At 53.9% G+C, this 15,932-nt stretch overlaps 15 non-coding genes and 1 pseudogene across 15 annotated transcripts; all 16 read right to left on the reverse strand.

The window, feature by feature from the left end:
• Positions 1 to 144: 144 nt before the first annotated feature.
• Positions 145 to 263, reverse strand: LOC146366702 (5S ribosomal RNA). The gene has a single exon (XR_014797740.1). It is a non-coding gene; the product is annotated as a 5S ribosomal RNA (ribosomal RNA).
• Positions 264 to 1,192: 929 nt separating this feature from the next.
• Positions 1,193 to 1,311, reverse strand: LOC146366703 (5S ribosomal RNA). Its single transcript, XR_014797741.1, has one exon. It is a non-coding gene; the product is annotated as a 5S ribosomal RNA (ribosomal RNA).
• Positions 1,312 to 2,240: 929 nt separating this feature from the next.
• On the reverse strand, positions 2,241 to 2,359 carry LOC146366704 (5S ribosomal RNA). The gene has a single exon (XR_014797742.1). It is a non-coding gene; the product is annotated as a 5S ribosomal RNA (ribosomal RNA).
• A 929-nt stretch (positions 2,360 to 3,288) lies between these two features.
• Positions 3,289 to 3,407, reverse strand: LOC146366705 (5S ribosomal RNA). Its single transcript, XR_014797744.1, has one exon. It is a non-coding gene; the product is annotated as a 5S ribosomal RNA (ribosomal RNA).
• Positions 3,408 to 4,336: 929 nt separating this feature from the next.
• On the reverse strand, positions 4,337 to 4,455 carry LOC146366706 (5S ribosomal RNA). Its single transcript, XR_014797745.1, has one exon. It is a non-coding gene; the product is annotated as a 5S ribosomal RNA (ribosomal RNA).
• Positions 4,456 to 5,345: 890 nt separating this feature from the next.
• On the reverse strand, positions 5,346 to 5,464 carry LOC146366707 (5S ribosomal RNA). Its single transcript, XR_014798361.1, has one exon. It is a non-coding gene; the product is annotated as a 5S ribosomal RNA (ribosomal RNA).
• A 929-nt stretch (positions 5,465 to 6,393) lies between these two features.
• On the reverse strand, positions 6,394 to 6,512 carry LOC146366708 (5S ribosomal RNA). Its single transcript, XR_014797969.1, has one exon. It is a non-coding gene; the product is annotated as a 5S ribosomal RNA (ribosomal RNA).
• Positions 6,513 to 7,363: 851 nt separating this feature from the next.
• LOC146366709 (5S ribosomal RNA) lies at positions 7,364 to 7,482 on the reverse strand. The gene has a single exon (XR_014797746.1). It is a non-coding gene; the product is annotated as a 5S ribosomal RNA (ribosomal RNA).
• Positions 7,483 to 8,411: 929 nt separating this feature from the next.
• Positions 8,412 to 8,530, reverse strand: LOC146366710 (5S ribosomal RNA). Its single transcript, XR_014798386.1, has one exon. It is a non-coding gene; the product is annotated as a 5S ribosomal RNA (ribosomal RNA).
• Positions 8,531 to 9,459: 929 nt separating this feature from the next.
• LOC146366711 (5S ribosomal RNA) lies at positions 9,460 to 9,578 on the reverse strand. Its single transcript, XR_014797747.1, has one exon. It is a non-coding gene; the product is annotated as a 5S ribosomal RNA (ribosomal RNA).
• Positions 9,579 to 10,507: 929 nt separating this feature from the next.
• LOC146366712 (5S ribosomal RNA) lies at positions 10,508 to 10,626 on the reverse strand (annotated as a pseudogene).
• Positions 10,627 to 11,555: 929 nt separating this feature from the next.
• LOC146366713 (5S ribosomal RNA) lies at positions 11,556 to 11,674 on the reverse strand. Its single transcript, XR_014798387.1, has one exon. It is a non-coding gene; the product is annotated as a 5S ribosomal RNA (ribosomal RNA).
• Positions 11,675 to 12,525: 851 nt separating this feature from the next.
• LOC146366714 (5S ribosomal RNA) lies at positions 12,526 to 12,644 on the reverse strand. Its single transcript, XR_014798388.1, has one exon. It is a non-coding gene; the product is annotated as a 5S ribosomal RNA (ribosomal RNA).
• A 929-nt stretch (positions 12,645 to 13,573) lies between these two features.
• Positions 13,574 to 13,692, reverse strand: LOC146366715 (5S ribosomal RNA). Its single transcript, XR_014798390.1, has one exon. It is a non-coding gene; the product is annotated as a 5S ribosomal RNA (ribosomal RNA).
• A 929-nt stretch (positions 13,693 to 14,621) lies between these two features.
• Positions 14,622 to 14,740, reverse strand: LOC146366716 (5S ribosomal RNA). Its single transcript, XR_014797748.1, has one exon. It is a non-coding gene; the product is annotated as a 5S ribosomal RNA (ribosomal RNA).
• Positions 14,741 to 15,669: 929 nt separating this feature from the next.
• On the reverse strand, positions 15,670 to 15,788 carry LOC146366717 (5S ribosomal RNA). Its single transcript, XR_014797750.1, has one exon. It is a non-coding gene; the product is annotated as a 5S ribosomal RNA (ribosomal RNA).
• Between the last annotated feature and the right edge of the window lie 144 nt (positions 15,789 to 15,932).

Below are 15,932 nucleotides of genomic sequence, written 5' to 3' on the forward strand. Positions count from 1 at the left end.
TGCGGATGGCCTCACCTGGCAGCACAAGACATTGCTGAAAACAGCCAAAAGGAATGTCGTTTATGTGCCCTCATTAATGGGCAGCTGCTTTGGGTCTTTCAACACCCTCCTTCTCTGGATCAAAAGCAGTTCAATGACATGAAAAGCTTACAGCACCTGGTATTCCCAGGCGGTCTCCCATCCAAGTACTAACCAAGCCCAACCCTGCTTAGCTTCCGAGATCAGACGAGAGCGGGCGTGCTCAGGGTGGTATGGCCGTAAGCTGCAGACCTCAGCACAAAGTGTCAATTTATGGAATCAAGTGGTGAGTTGGGCAGTACTTGAAGTTACGAAACACAACCCTCCAATTTAACTACATTGTTAATGGTAACTGCATGGTTGCCTAATACCCTAACCCAAGGACTCAATTTAGCTTTTAACCAGCAGTACAGGCCCTGGTTTGGTGTAGATGGCCTCCACCAGCAGCACAGGACCTGGTGTGGTGTAGGTGGCCTCAGCCAGAAGCAAAGGCCCTGGTGGGGTGTATATGGCCTAAGCCAGAGCCACAGGCCCTGTTGTGGTGTAGATGGACTAAGCCAGCAGCGCAAGCCCTCGTGTAATGTAGATGGCCTCAGCCAGAAGCACAGGCCCTGGTGTGGTGTAGTTGGCCTCATCCAGTAGAGCAAGCCCTCGTGTGATGTATATGGCCTCATCCAGCAGCACAGGCCCTGGTGTGATTAAAATGGCCTCAACCAGCAACACAGGCCCTGGTGTGGGGTAGATGGCTTCAGCCAGAGCCACAGGCCCTGGTGTGGTGTAGTTGGCCTCAGCCAGAGCCACAGAACCTGGTGTGGTGTTGGTGGCCAAAGCCAGGAGCACAGGCCGTGGTGTGTTGTAGATGGCCTCAGCTAGCAGCACAGGACCTGGTGAGGTGGAGGTGGCTTCTTCCTGCAACTCAGGCCCTGGTGTGTTGTAGAAGGCCTCAGCCGGAAGCACCGGTCCTCAGCCAGATGCACACGCCCTGGTGTAATTTAGATGACCTATCTTAGCAGCACAGGCCCCGGTGTGGTGCGGATGGCCTCACCTGGCAGCACAAGACATTGCTGAAAACAGCCAAAAGGAATGTCGTTTATGTGCCCTCATTAATGGGCAGCTGCTTTGGGTCTTTCAACACCCTCCTTCTCTGGATCAAAAGCAGTTCAATGACATGAAAAGCTTACAGCACCTGGTATTCCCAGGCGGTCTCCCATCCAAGTACTAACCAAGCCCAACCCTGCTTAGCTTCCGAGATCAGACGAGAGCGGGCGTGCTCAGGGTGGTATGGCCGTAAGCTGCAGACCTCAGCACAAAGTGTCAATTTATGGAATCAAGTGGTGAGTTGGGCAGTACTTGAAGTTACGAAACACAACCCTCCAATTTAACTACATTGTTAATGGTAACTGCATGGTTGCCTAATACTCTAACCCAAGGACTCAATTTAGCTTTTAACCAGCAGTACAGGCCCTGGTTTGGTGTAGATGGCCTCCACCAGCAGCACAGGACCTGGTGTGGTGTAGGTGGCCTCAGCCAGAAGCAAAGGCCCTGGTGGGGTGTATATGGCCTAAGCCAGAGCCACAGGCCCTGGTGTGGTGTAGATGGACTAAGCCAGCAGCGCAAGCCCTCGTGTAATGTAGATGGCCTCAGCCAGAAGCACAGGCCCTGGTGTGGTGTAGTTGGCCTCATCCAGTAGAGCAAGCCCTCGTGTGATGTATATGGCCTCATCCAGCAGCACAGGCCCTGGTGTGATTAAAATGGCCTCAACCAGCAACACAGGCCCTGGTGTGGGGTAGATGGCTTCAGCCAGAGCCACAGGCCCTGGTGTGGTGTTGGTGGCCTCAGCCAGAGCCACAGAACCTGGTGTGGTGTTGGTGGCCAAAGCCAGGAGCACAGGCCGTGGTGTGTTGTAGATGGCCTCAGCTAGCAGCACAGGACCTGGTGAGGTGGAGGTGGCTTCTTCCTGAAACTCAGGCCCTGGTGTGTTGTAGATGGCCTCAGCCGGAAGCACCGGTCCTCAGCCAGATGCACACGCCCTGGTGTAATTTAGATGACCTATCTTAGCAGCACAGGCCCCGGTGTGGTGCGGATGGCCTCACCTGGCAGCACAAGACATTGCTGAAAACAGCCAAAAGGAATGTCGTTTATGTGCCCTCATTAATGGGCAGCTGCTTTGGGTCTTTCAACACCCTCCTTCTCTGGATCAAAAGCAGTTCAATGACATGAAAAGCTTACAGCACCTGGTATTCCCAGGCGGTCTCCCATCCAAGTACTAACCAAGCCCAACCCTGCTTAGCTTCCGAGATCAGACGAGAGCGGGCGTGCTCAGGGTGGTATGGCCGTAAGCTGCAGACCTCAGCACAAAGTGTCAATTTATGGAATCAAGTGGTGAGTTGGGCAGTACTTGAAGTTACGAAACACAACCCTCCAATTTAACTACATTGTTAATGGTAACTGCATGGTTGCCTAATACCCTAACCCAAGGACTCAATTTAGCTTTTAACCAGCAGTACAGGCCCTGGTTTGGTGTAGATGGCCTCCACCAGCAGCACAGGACCTGGTGTGGTGTAGGTGGCCTCAGCCAGAAGCAAAGGCCCTGGTGGGGTGTATATGGCCTAAGCCAGAGCCACAGGCCCTGTTGTGGTGTAGATGGACTAAGCCAGCAGCGCAAGCCCTCGTGTAATGTAGATGGCCTCAGCCAGAAGCACAGGCCCTGGTGTGGTGTAGTTGGCCTCATCCAGTAGAGCAAGCCCTCGTGTGATGTATATGGCCTCATCCAGCAGCACAGGCCCTGGTGTGATTAAAATGGCCTCAACCAGCAACACAGGCCCTGGTGTGGGGTAGATGGCTTCAGCCAGAGCCACAGGCCCTGGTGTGGTGTAGTTGGCCTCAGCCAGAGCCACAGAACCTGGTGTGGTGTTGGTGGCCAAAGCCAGGAGCACAGGCCGTGGTGTGTTGTAGATGGCCTCAGCTAGCAGCACAGGACCTGGTGAGGTGGAGGTGGCTTCTTCCTGCAACTCAGGCCCTGGTGTGTTGTAGAAGGCCTCAGCCGGAAGCACCGGTCCTCAGCCAGATGCACACGCCCTGGTGTAATTTAGATGACCTATCTTAGCAGCACAGGCCCCGGTGTGGTGCGGATGGCCTCACCTGGCAGCACAAGACATTGCTGAAAACAGCCAAAAGGAATGTCGTTTATGTGCCCTCATTAATGGGCAGCTGCTTTGGGTCTTTCAACACCCTCCTTCTCTGGATCAAAAGCAGTTCAATGACATGAAAAGCTTACAGCACCTGGTATTCCCAGGCGGTCTCCCATCCAAGTACTAACCAAGCCCAACCCTGCTTAGCTTCCGAGATCAGACGAGAGCGGGCGTGCTCAGGGTGGTATGGCCGTAAGCTGCAGACCTCAGCACAAAGTGTCAATTTATGGAATCAAGTGGTGAGTTGGGCAGTACTTGAAGTTACGAAACACAACCCTCCAATTTAACTACATTGTTAATGGTAACTGCATGGTTGCCTAATACTCTAACCCAAGGACTCAATTTAGCTTTTAACCAGCAGTACAGGCCCTGGTTTGGTGTAGATGGCCTCCACCAGCAGCACAGGACCTGGTGTGGTGTAGGTGGCCTCAGCCAGAAGCAAAGGCCCTGGTGGGGTGTATATGGCCTAAGCCAGAGCCACAGGCCCTGGTGTGGTGTAGATGGACTAAGCCAGCAGCGCAAGCCCTCGTGTAATGTAGATGGCCTCAGCCAGAAGCACAGGCCCTGGTGTGGTGTAGTTGGCCTCATCCAGTAGAGCAAGCCCTCGTGTGATGTATATGGCCTCATCCAGCAGCACAGGCCCTGGTGTGATTAAAATGGCCTCAACCAGCAACACAGGCCCTGGTGTGGGGTAGATGGCTTCAGCCAGAGCCACAGGCCCTGGTGTGGTGTTGGTGGCCTCAGCCAGAGCCACAGAACCTGGTGTGGTGTTGGTGGCCAAAGCCAGGAGCACAGGCCGTGGTGTGTTGTAGATGGCCTCAGCTAGCAGCACAGGACCTGGTGAGGTGGAGGTGGCTTCTTCCTGAAACTCAGGCCCTGGTGTGTTGTAGATGGCCTCAGCCGGAAGCACCGGTCCTCAGCCAGATGCACACGCCCTGGTGTAATTTAGATGACCTATCTTAGCAGCACAGGCCCCGGTGTGGTGCGGATGGCCTCACCTGGCAGCACAAGACATTGCTGAAAACAGCCAAAAGGAATGTCGTTTATGTGCCCTCATTAATGGGCAGCTGCTTTGGGTCTTTCAACACCCTCCTTCTCTGGATCAAAAGCAGTTCAATGACATGAAAAGCTTACAGCACCTGGTATTCCCAGGCGGTCTCCCATCCAAGTACTAACCAAGCCCAACCCTGCTTAGCTTCCGAGATCAGACGAGAGCGGGCGTGCTCAGGGTGGTATGGCCGTAAGCTGCAGACCTCAGCACAAAGTGTCAATTTATGGAATCAAGTGGTGAGTTGGGCAGTACTTGAAGTTACGAAACACAACCCTCCAATTTAACTACATTGTTAATGGTAACTGCATGGTTGCCTAATACCCTAACCCAAGGACTCAATTTAGCTTTTAACCAGCAGTACAGGCCCTGGTTTGGTGTAGATGGCCTCCACGAGCAGCACAGGACCTGGTGTGGTGTAGGTGGCCTCAGCCAGAAGCAAAGGCCCTGGTGGGGTGTATATGGCCTAAGCCAGAGCCACAGGCCCTGGTGTGGTGTAGATGGACTAAGCCAGCAGCGCAAGCCCTTGTGTAATGTAGATGGCCTCAGCCAGAAGCACAGGCCCTGGTGTGGTGTAGTTGGCCTCATCCAGTAGAGCAAGCCCTCGTGTGATGTATATGGCCTCATCCAGCAGCACAGGCCCTGGTGTGATTAAAATGGCCTCAACCAGCAACACAGGCCCTGGTGTGGGGTAGATGGCTTCAGCCAGAGCCACAGAACCTGGTGTGGTGTAGGTGGCCAAAGCCAGGAGCACAGGCCGTGGTGTGTTGTAGATGGCCTCAGCTAGCTGCACAGGACCTGGTGAGGTGGAGGTGGCTTCTTCCTGCAACTCAGGCCCTGGTGTGTTGTAGATGTTCTCAGCCGGAAGCAACGGTCCTCAGCCAGATGCAGACGCCCTGGTGTAATTTAGATGACCTATCTTAGCAGCACAGGCCCCGGTGTGGTGCGGATGGCCTCACCTGGCAGCACAAGACATTGCTGAAAACAGCCAAAAGGAATGTCGTTTATGTGCCCTCATTAATGGGCAGCTGCTTTGGGTCTTTCAACACTCTCCTTCTCTGGATCAAAAGCAGTTCAATGACATGAAAAGCTTACAGCACCTGGTATTCCCAGGCGGTCTCCCATCCAAGTACTAACCAAGCCCAACCCTGCTTAGCTTCCGAGATCAGATGAGAGCGGGCGTGCTCAGGGTGGTATGGCCGTAAGCTGCAGACCTCAGCACAAAGTGTCAATTTATGGAATCAAGTGGTGAGTTGGGCAGTACTTGAAGTTACGAAACACAACCCTCCAATTTAACTACATTGTTAATGGTAACTGCATGGTTGCCTAATACTCTAACCCAAGGACTCAATTTAGCTTTTAACCAGCAGTACAGGCCCTGGTTTGGTGTAGATGGCCTCCACCAGCAGCACAGGACCTGGTGTGGTGTAGGTGGCCTCAGCCAGAAGCAAAGGCCCTGGTGGGGTGTATATGGCCTAAGCCAGAGCCACAGGCCCTGGTGTGGTGTAGATGGACTAAGCCAGCAGCGCAAGCCCTCGTGTAATGTAGATGGCCTCAGCCAGAAGCACAGGCCCTGGTGTGGTGTAGTTGGCCTCATCCAGTAGAGCAAGCCCTCGTGTGATGTATATGGCCTCATCCAGCAGCACAGGCCCTGGTGTGAATAAAATGGCCTCAACCAGCAACACAGGCCCTGGTGTGGGGTAGATGGCTTCAGCCAGAGCCACAGGCCCTGGTGTGGTGTAGTTGGCCTCAGCCAGAGCCACAGAACCTGGTGTGGTGTTGGTGGCCAAAGCCAGGAGCACAGGCCGTGGTGTGTTGTAGATGGCCTCAGCTAGCAGCACAGGACCTGGTGAGGTGGAGGTGGCTTCTTCCTGAAACTCAGGCCCTGGTGTGTTGTAGATGGCCTCAGCCGGAAGCACCGTTCCTCAGCCAGATGCAGACGCCCTGGTGTAATTTAGATGACCTATCTTAGCAGCACAGGCCCCGGTGTGGTGCGGATGGCCTCACCTGGCAGCACAAGACATTGCTGAAAACAGCCAAAAGGAATGTCGTTTATGTGCCCTCATTAATGGGCAGCTGCTTTGGGTCTTTCAACACCCTCCTTCTCTGGATCAAAAGCAGTTCAATGACATGAAAAGCTTACGGCACCTGGTATTCCCAGGCGGTCTCCCATCCAAGTACTAACCAAGCCCAACCCTGCTTAGTTTCCGAGATCAGACGAGAGCGGGCGTGCTCAGGGTGGTATGGCCGTAAGCTGCAGGCCTCAGCACAAAGTGTCAATTTATGGAATCAAGTGGTGAGTTGGGCAGTACTTGAAGTTACGAAACACAACCCTCCAATTTAACTACATTGTTAATGGTAACTGCATGGTTGCCTAATACCCTAACCCAAGGACTCAATTTTGCTTTTAACCAGCAGTACAGGCCCTGGTTTGGTGTAGATGGCCTCCACCAGCAGCACAGGACCTGGTGTGGTGTAGGTGGCCTCAGCCAGAAGCAAAGGCCCTGGTGGGGTGTATATGGCCTAAGCCAGAGCCACAGGCCCTGTTGTGGTGTAGATGGACTAAGCCAGCAGCGCAAGCCCTCGTGTAATGTAGATGGCCTCAGCCAGAAGCACAGGCCCTGGTGTGGTGTAGTTGGCCTCATCCAGTAGAGCAAGCCCTCGTGTGATGTATATGGCCTCATCCAGCAGCACAGGCCCTGGTGTGATTAAAATGGCCTCAACCAGCAACACAGGCCCTGGTGTGGGGTAGATGGCTTCAGCCAGAGCCACAGGCCCTGGTGTGGTGTAGTTGGCCTCAGCCAGAGCCACAGAACCTGGTGTGGTGTTGGTGGCCAAAGCCAGGAGCACAGGCCCTGGTGTGTTGTAGATGGCCTCAGCCGGAAGCACCGGTCCTCAGCCAGATGCACACGCCCTGGTGTAATTTAGATGACCTATCTTAGCAGCAAAGGCCCCGGTGTGGTGCGGATGGCCTCACCTGGCAGCACAAGACATTGCTGAAAACAGCCAAAAGGAATGTCGTTTATGTGCCCTCATTAATGGGCAGCTGCTTTGGGTCTTTCAACACCCTCCTTCTCTGGATCAAAAGCAGTTCAATGACATGAAAAGCTTACAGCACCTGGTATTCCCAGGCGGTCTCCCATCCAAGTACTAACCAAGCCCAACCCTGCTTAGCTTCCGAGATCAGACGAGAGCGGGCGTGCTCAGGGTGGTATGGCCGTAAGCTGCAGACCTCAGCACAAAGTGTCAATTTATGGAATCAAGTGGTGAGTTGGGCAGTACTTGAAGTTACGAAACACAACCCTCCAATTTAACTACATTGTTAATGGTAACTGCATGGTTGCCTAATACTCTAACCCAAGGACTCAATTTAGCTTTTAACCAGCAGTACAGGCCCTGGTTTGGTGTAGATGGCCTCCACCAGCAGCACAGGACCTGGTGTGGTGTAGGTGGCCTCAGCCAGAAGCAAAGGCCCTGGTGGGGTGTATATGGCCTAAGCCAGAGCCACAGGCCCTGGTGTGGTGTAGATGGACTAAGCCAGCAGCGCAAGCCCTCGTGTAATGTAGATGGCCTCAGCCAGAAGCACAGGCCCTGGTGTGGTGTAGTTGGCCTCATCCAGTAGAGCAAGCCCTCGTGTGATGTATATGGCCTCATCCAGCAGCACAGGCCCTGGTGTGATTAAAATGGCCTCAACCAGCAACACAGGCCCTGGTGTGGGGTAGATGGCTTCAGCCAGAGCCACAGGCCCTGGTGTGGTGTTGGTGGCCTCAGCCAGAGCCACAGAACCTGGTGTGGTGTTGGTGGCCAAAGCCAGGAGCACAGGCCGTGGTGTGTTGTAGATGGCCTCAGCTAGCAGCACAGGACCTGGTGAGGTGGAGGTGGCTTCTTCCTGAAACTCAGGCCCTGGTGTGTTGTAGATGGCCTCAGCCGGAAGCACCGGTCCTCAGCCAGATGCACACGCCCTGGTGTAATTTAGATGACCTATCTTAGCAGCACAGGCCCCGGTGTGGTGCGGATGGCCTCACCTGGCAGCACAAGACATTGCTGAAAACAGCCAAAAGGAATGTCGTTTATGTGCCCTCATTAATGGGCAGCTGCTTTGGGTCTTTCAACACCCTCCTTCTCTGGATCAAAAGCAGTTCAATGACATGAAAAGCTTACGGCACCTGGTATTCCCAGGCGGTCTCCCATCCAAGTACTAACCAAGCCCAACCCTGCTTAGCTTCCGAGATCAGACGAGAGCGGGCGTGCTCAGGGTGGTATGGCCGTAAGCTGCAGACCTCAGCACAAAGTGTCAATTTATGGAATCAAGTGGTGAGTTGGGCAGTACTTGAAGTTACGAAACACAACCCTCCAATTTAACTACATTGTTAATGGTAACTGCATGGTTGCCTAATACTCTAACCCAAGGACTCAATTTATCTTTTAACCAGCAGTACAGGCCCTGGTTTGGTGTAGATGGCCTCCACCAGCAGCACAGGACCTGGTGTGGTGTAGGTGGCCTCAGCCAGAAGCAAAGGCCCTGGTGGGGTGTATATGGCCTAAGCCAGAGCCACAGGCCCTGGTGTTGTGTAGATGGACTAAGCCAGCAGCGCAAGCCCTCGTGTAATGTAGATGGCCTCAGCCAGAAGCACAGGCCCTGGTGTGGTGTAGTTGGCCTCATCCAGTAGAGCAAGCCCTCGTGTGATGTATATGGCCTCATCCAGCAGCACAGGCCCTGGTGTGATTAAAATGGCCTCAACCAGCAACACAGGCCCTGGTGTGGGGTAGATGGCTTCAGCCAGAGCCACAGGCCCTGGTGTGGTGTAGTTGGCCTCAGCCAGAGCCACAGAACCTGGTGTGGTGTAGGTGGCCAAAGCCAGGAGCACAGGCCGTGGTGTGTTGTAGATGGCCTCAGCTAGCAGCACAGGACCTGGTGAGGTGGAGGTGGCTTCTTCCTGCAACTCAGGCCCTGGTGTGTTGTAGATGTTCTCAGCCGGAAGCAACGGTCCTCAGCCAGATGCAGACGCCCTGGTGTAATTTAGATGACCTATCTTAGCAGCACAGGCCCCGGTGTGGTGCGGATGGCCTCACCTGGCAGCACAAGACATTGCTGAAAACAGCCAAAAGGAATGTCGTTTATGTGCCCTCATTAATGGGCAGCTGCTTTGGGTCTTTCAACACCCTCCTTCTCTGGATCAAAAGCAGTTCAATGACATGAAAAGCTTACAGCACCTGGTATTCCCAGGCGGTCTCCCATCCAAGTACTAACCAAGCCCAACCCTGCTTAGCTTCCGAGATCAGACGAGAGCGGGCGTGCTCAGGGTGGTATGGCCGTAAGCTGCAGACCTCAGCACAAAGTGTCAATTTATGGAATCAAGTGGTGAGTTGGGCAGTACTTGAAGTTACGAAACACAACCCTCCAATTTAACTACATTGTTAATGGTAACTGCATGGTTGCCTAATACCCTAACCCAAGGACTCAATTTTGCTTTTAACCAGCAGTACAGGCCCTGGTTTGGTGTAGATGGCCTCCACGAGCAGCACAGGACCTGGTGTGGTGTAGGTGGCCTCAGCCAGAAGCAAAGGCCCTGGTGGGGTGTATATGGCCTAAGCCAGAGCCACAGGCCCTGGTGTGGTGTAGATGGACTAAGCCAGCAGCGCAAGCCCTTGTGTAATGTAGATGGCCTCAGCCAGAAGCACAGGCCCTGGTGTGGTGTAGTTGGCCTCATCCAGTAGAGCAAGCCCTCGTGTGATGTATATGGCCTCATCCAGCAGCACAGGCCCTGGTGTGATTAAAATGGCCTCAACCAGCAACACAGGCCCTGGTGTGGGGTAGATGGCTTCAGCCAGAGCCACAGGCCCTGGTGTGGTGTAGTTGGCCTCAGCCAGAGCCACAGAACCTGGTGTGGTGTAGGTGGCCAAAGCCAGGAGCACAGGCCGTGGTGTGTTGTAGATGGCCTCAGCTAGCTGCACAGGACCTGGTGAGGTGGAGGTGGCTTCTTCCTGCAACTCAGGCCCTGGTGTGTTGTAGATGTTCTCAGCCGGAAGCAACGGTCCTCAGCCAGATGCAGACGCCCTGGTGTAATTTAGATGACCTATCTTAGCAGCACAGGCCCCGGTGTGGTGCGGATGGCCTCACCTGGCAGCACAAGACATTGCTGAAAACAGCCAAAAGGAATGTCGTTTATGTGCCCTCATTAATGGGCAGCTGCTTTGGGTCTTTCAACACCCTCCTTCTCTGGATCAAAAGCAGTTCAATGACATGAAAAGCTTACAGCACCTGGTATTCCCAGGCGGTCTCCCATCCAAGTACTAACCAAGCCCAACCCTGCTTAGCTTCCCAGATCAGACGAGAGCGGGCGTGCTCAGGGTGGTATGGCCGTAAGCTGCAGACCTCAGCACAAAGTGTCAATTTATGGAATCAAGTGGTGAGTTGGGCAGTACTTGAAGTTACGAAACACAACCCTCCAATTTAACTACATTGTTAATGGTAACTGCATGGTTGCCTAATACTCTAACCCAAGGACTCAATTTAGCTTTTAACCAGCAGTACAGGCCCTGGTTTGGTGTAGATGGCCTCCACCAGCAGCACAGGACCTGGTGTGGTGTAGGTGGCCTCAGCCAGAAGCAAAGGCCCTGGTGGGGTGTATATGGCCTAAGCCAGAGCCACAGGCCCTGGTGTGGTGTAGATGGACTAAGCCAGCAGCGCAAGCCCTCGTGTAATGTAGATGGCCTCAGCCAGAAGCACAGGCCCTGGTGTGGTGTAGTTGGCCTCATCCAGTAGAGCAAGCCCTCGTGTGATGTATATGGCCTCATCCAGCAGCACAGGCCCTGGTGTGAATAAAATGGCCTCAACCAGCAACACAGGCCCTGGTGTGGGGTAGATGGCTTCAGCCAGAGCCACAGGCCCTGGTGTGGTGTAGTTGGCCTCAGCCAGAGCCACAGAACCTGGTGTGGTGTTGGTGGCCAAAGCCAGGAGCACAGGCCGTGGTGTGTTGTAGATGGCCTCAGCTAGCAGCACAGGACCTGGTGAGGTGGAGGTGGCTTCTTCCTGAAACTCAGGCCCTGGTGTGTTGTAGATGGCCTATGCCGGAAGCACCGTTCCTCAGCCAGATGCAGACGCCCTGGTGTAATTTAGATGACCTATCTTAGCAGCACAGGCCCCGGTGTGGTGCGGATGGCCTCACCTGGCAGCACAAGACATTGCTGAAAACAGCCAAAAGGAATGTCGTTTATGTGCCCTCATTAATGGGCAGCTGCTTTGGGTCTTTCAACACCCTCCTTCTCTGGATCAAAAGCAGTTCAATGACATGAAAAGCTTACGGCACCTGGTATTCCCAGGCGGTCTCCCATCCAAGTACTAACCAAGCCCAACCCTGCTTAGCTTCCGAGATCAGACGAGAGCGGGCGTGCTCAGGGTGGTATGGCCGTAAGCTGCAGACCTCAGCACAAAGTGTCAATTTATGGAATCAAGTGGTGAGTTGGGCAGTACTTGAAGTTACGAAACACAACCCTCCAATTTAACTACATTGTTAATGGTAACTGCATGGTTGCCTAATACCCTAACCCAAGGACTCAATTTTGCTTTTAACCAGCAGTACAGGCCCTGGTTTGGTGTAGATGGCCTCCACCAGCAGCACAGGACCTGGTGTGGTGTAGGTGGCCTCAGCCAGAAGCAAAGGCCCTGGTGGGGTGTATATGGCCTAAGCCAGAGCCACAGGCCCTGTTGTGGTGTAGATGGACTAAGCCAGCAGCGCAAGCCCTCGTGTAATGTAGATGGCCTCAGCCAGAAGCACAGGCCCTGGTGTGGTGTAGTTGGCCTCATCCAGTAGAGCAAGCCCTCGTGTGATGTATATGGCCTCATCCAGCAGCACAGGCCCTGGTGTGATTAAAATGGCCTCAACCAGCAACACAGGCCCTGGTGTGGGGTAGATGGCTTCAGCCAGAGCCACAGGCCCTGGTGTGGTGTAGTTGGCCTCAGCCAGAGCCACAGAACCTGGTGTGGTGTTGGTGGCCAAAGCCAGGAGCACAGGCCCTGGTGTGTTGTAGATGGCCTCAGCCGGAAGCACCGGTCCTCAGCCAGATGCACACGCCCTGGTGTAATTTAGATGACCTATCTTAGCAGCAAAGGCCCCGGTGTGGTGCGGATGGCCTCACCTGGCAGCACAAGACATTGCTGAAAACAGCCAAAAGGAATGTCGTTTATGTGCCCTCATTAATGGGCAGCTGCTTTGGGTCTTTCAACACCCTCCTTCTCTGGATCAAAAGCAGTTCAATGACATGAAAAGCTTACGGCACCTGGTATTCCCAGGCGGTCTCCCATCCAAGTACTAACCAAGCCCAACCCTGCTTAGCTTCCGAGATCAGACGAGAGCGGGCGTGCTCAGGGTGGTATGGCCGTAAGCTGCAGACCTCAGCACAAAGTGTCAATTTATGGAATCAAGTGGTGAGTTGGGCAGTACTTGAAGTTACGAAACACAACCCTCCAATTTAACTACATTGTTAATGGTAACTGCATGGTTGCCTAATACTCTAACCCAAGGACTCAATTTAGCTTTTAACCAGCAGTACAGGCCCTGGTTTGGTGTAGATGGCCTCCACCAGCAGCACAGGACCTGGTGTGGTGTAGGTGGCCTCAGCCAGAAGCAAAGGCCCTGGTGGGGTGTATATGGCCTAAGCCAGAGCCACAGGCCCTGGTGTGGTGTAGATGGACTAAGCCAGCAGCGCAAGCCCTCGTGTAATGTAGATGGCCTCAGCCAGAAGCACAGGCCCTGGTGTGGTGTAGTTGGCCTCATCCAGTAGAGCAAACCCTCGTGTGATGTATATGGCCTCATCCAGCAGCACAGGCCCTGGTGTGATTAAAATGGCCTCAACCAGCAACACAGGCCCTGGTGTGGGGTAGATGGCTTCAGCCAGAGCCACAGGCCCTGGTGTGGTGTTGGTGGCCTCAGCCAGAGCCACAGAACCTGGTGTGGTGTTGGTGGCCAAAGCCAGGAGCACAGGCCGTGGTGTGTTGTAGATGGCCTCAGCTAGCAGCACAGGACCTGGTGAGGTGGAGGTGGCTTCTTCCTGAAACTCAGGCCCTGGTGTGTTGTAGATGGCCTCAGCCGGAAGCACCGGTCCTCAGCCAGATGCACACGCCCTGGTGTAATTTAGATGACCTATCTTAGCAGCACAGGCCCCGGTGTGGTGCGGATGGCCTCACCTGGCAGCACAAGACATTGCTGAAAACAGCCAAAAGGAATGTCGTTTATGTGCCCTCATTAATGGGCAGCTGCTTTGGGTCTTTCAACACCCTCCTTCTCTGGATCAAAAGCAGTTCAATGACATGAAAAGCTTACGGCACCTGGTATTCCCAGGCGGTCTCCCATCCAAGTACTAACCAAGCCCAACCCTGCTTAGCTTCCGAGATCAGACGAGAGCGGGCGTGCTCAGGGTGGTATGGCCGTAAGCTGCAGACCTCAGCACAAAGTGTCAATTTATGGAATCAAGTGGTGAGTTGGGCAGTACTTGAAGTTACGAAACACAACCCTCCAATTTAACTACATTGTTAATGGTAACTGCATGGTTGCCTAATACTCTAACCCAAGGACTCAATTTATCTTTTAACCAGCAGTACAGGCCCTGGTTTGGTGTAGATGGCCTCCACCAGCAGCACAGGACCTGGTGTGGTGTAGGTGGCCTCAGCCAGAAGCAAAGGCCCTGGTGGGGTGTATATGGCCTAAGCCAGAGCCACAGGCCCTGGTGTGGTGTAGATGGACTAAGCCAGCAGCGCAAGCCCTCGTGTAATGTAGATGGCCTCAGCCAGAAGCACAGGCCCTGGTGTGGTGTAGTTGGCCTCATCCAGTAGAGCAAGCCCTCGTGTGATGTATATGGCCTCATCCAGCAGCACAGGCCCTGGTGTGATTAAAATGGCCTCAACCAGCAACACAGGCCCTGGTGTGGGGTAGATGGCTTCAGCCAGAGCCACAGGCCCTGGTGTGGTGTAGTTGGCCTCAGCCAGAGCCACAGAACCTGGTGTGGTGTAGGTGGCCAAAGCCAGGAGCACAGGCCGTGGTGTGTTGTAGATGGCCTCAGCTAGCAGCACAGGACCTGGTGAGGTGGAGGTGGCTTCTTCCTGCAACTCAGGCCCTGGTGTGTTGTAGATGTTCTCAGCCGGAAGCAACGGTCCTCAGCCAGATGCAGACGCCCTGGTGTAATTTAGATGACCTATCTTAGCAGCACAGGCCCCGGTGTGGTGCGGATGGCCTCACCTGGCAGCACAAGACATTGCTGAAAACAGCCAAAAGGAATGTCGTTTATGTGCCCTCATTAATGGGCAGCTGCTTTGGGTCTTTCAACACCCTCCTTCTCTGGATCAAAAGCAGTTCAATGACATGAAAAGCTTACAGCACCTGGTATTCCCAGGCGGTCTCCCATCCAAGTACTAACCAAGCCCAACCCTGCTTAGCTTCCGAGATCAGACGAGAGCGGGCGTGCTCAGGGTGGTATGGCCGTAAGCTGCAGACCTCAGCACAAAGTGTCAATTTATGGAATCAAGTGGTGAGTTGGGCAGTACTTGAAGTTACGAAACACAACCCTCCAATTTAACTACATTGTTAATGGTAACTGCATGGTTGCCTAATACCCTAACCCAAGGACTCAATTTTGCTTTTAACCAGCAGTACAGGCCCTGGTTTGGTGTAGATGGCCTCCACGAGCAGCACAGGACCTGGTGTGGTGTAGGTGGCCTCAGCCAGAAGCAAAGGCCCTGGTGGGGTGTATATGGCCTAAGCCAGAGCCACAGGCCCTGGTGTGGTGTAGATGGACTAAGCCAGCAGCGCAAGCCCTTGTGTAATGTAGATGGCCTCAGCCAGAAGCACAGGCCCTGGTGTGGTGTAGTTGGCCTCATCCAGTAGAGCAAGCCCTCGTGTGATGTATATGGCCTCATCCAGCAGCACAGGCCCTGGTGTGATTAAAATGGCCTCAACCAGCAACACAGGCCCTGGTGTGGGGTAGATGGCTTCAGCCAGAGCCACAGGCCCTGGTGTGGTGTAGTTGGCCTCAGCCAGAGCCACAGAACCTGGTGTGGTGTAGGTGGCCAAAGCCAGGAGCACAGGCCGTGGTGTGTTGTAGATGGCCTCAGCTAGCTGCACAGGACCTGGTGAGGTGGAGGTGGCTTCTTCCTGCAACTCAGGCCCTGGTGTGTTGTAGATGTTCTCAGCCGGAAGCAACGGTCCTCAGCCAGATGCAGACGCCCTGGTGTAATTTAGATGACCTATCTTAGCAGCACAGGCCCCGGTGTGGTGCGGATGGCCTCACCTGGCAGCACAAGACATTGCTGAAAACAGCCAAAAGGAATGTCGTTTATGTGCCCTCATTAATGGGCAGCTGCTTTGGGTCTTTCAACACCCTCCTTCTCTGGATCAAAAGCAGTTCAATGACATGAAAAGCTTACAGCACCTGGTATTCCCAGGCGGTCTCCCATCCAAGTACTAACCAAGCCCAACCCTGCTTAGCTTCCGAGATCAGACGAGAGCGGGCGTGCTCAGGGTGGTATGGCCGTAAGCTGCAGACCTCAGCACAAAGTGTCAATTTATGGAATCAAGTGGTGAGTTGGGCAGTACTTGAAGTTACGAAACACAACCCTCCAATTTAACTACATTGTTAATGGTAACTGCATGGTTGCCTAATACTCTAACCCAAGGACTCAA

This window comes from Perissodus microlepis, chromosome 18 (genome assembly GCF_051167445.1).
Source record: "Perissodus microlepis isolate ML-2025 ecotype Zambia chromosome 18, ASM5116744v1, whole genome shotgun sequence".
Classification (NCBI taxonomy): Eukaryota; Metazoa; Chordata; class Actinopteri; order Cichliformes; family Cichlidae; genus Perissodus; species Perissodus microlepis.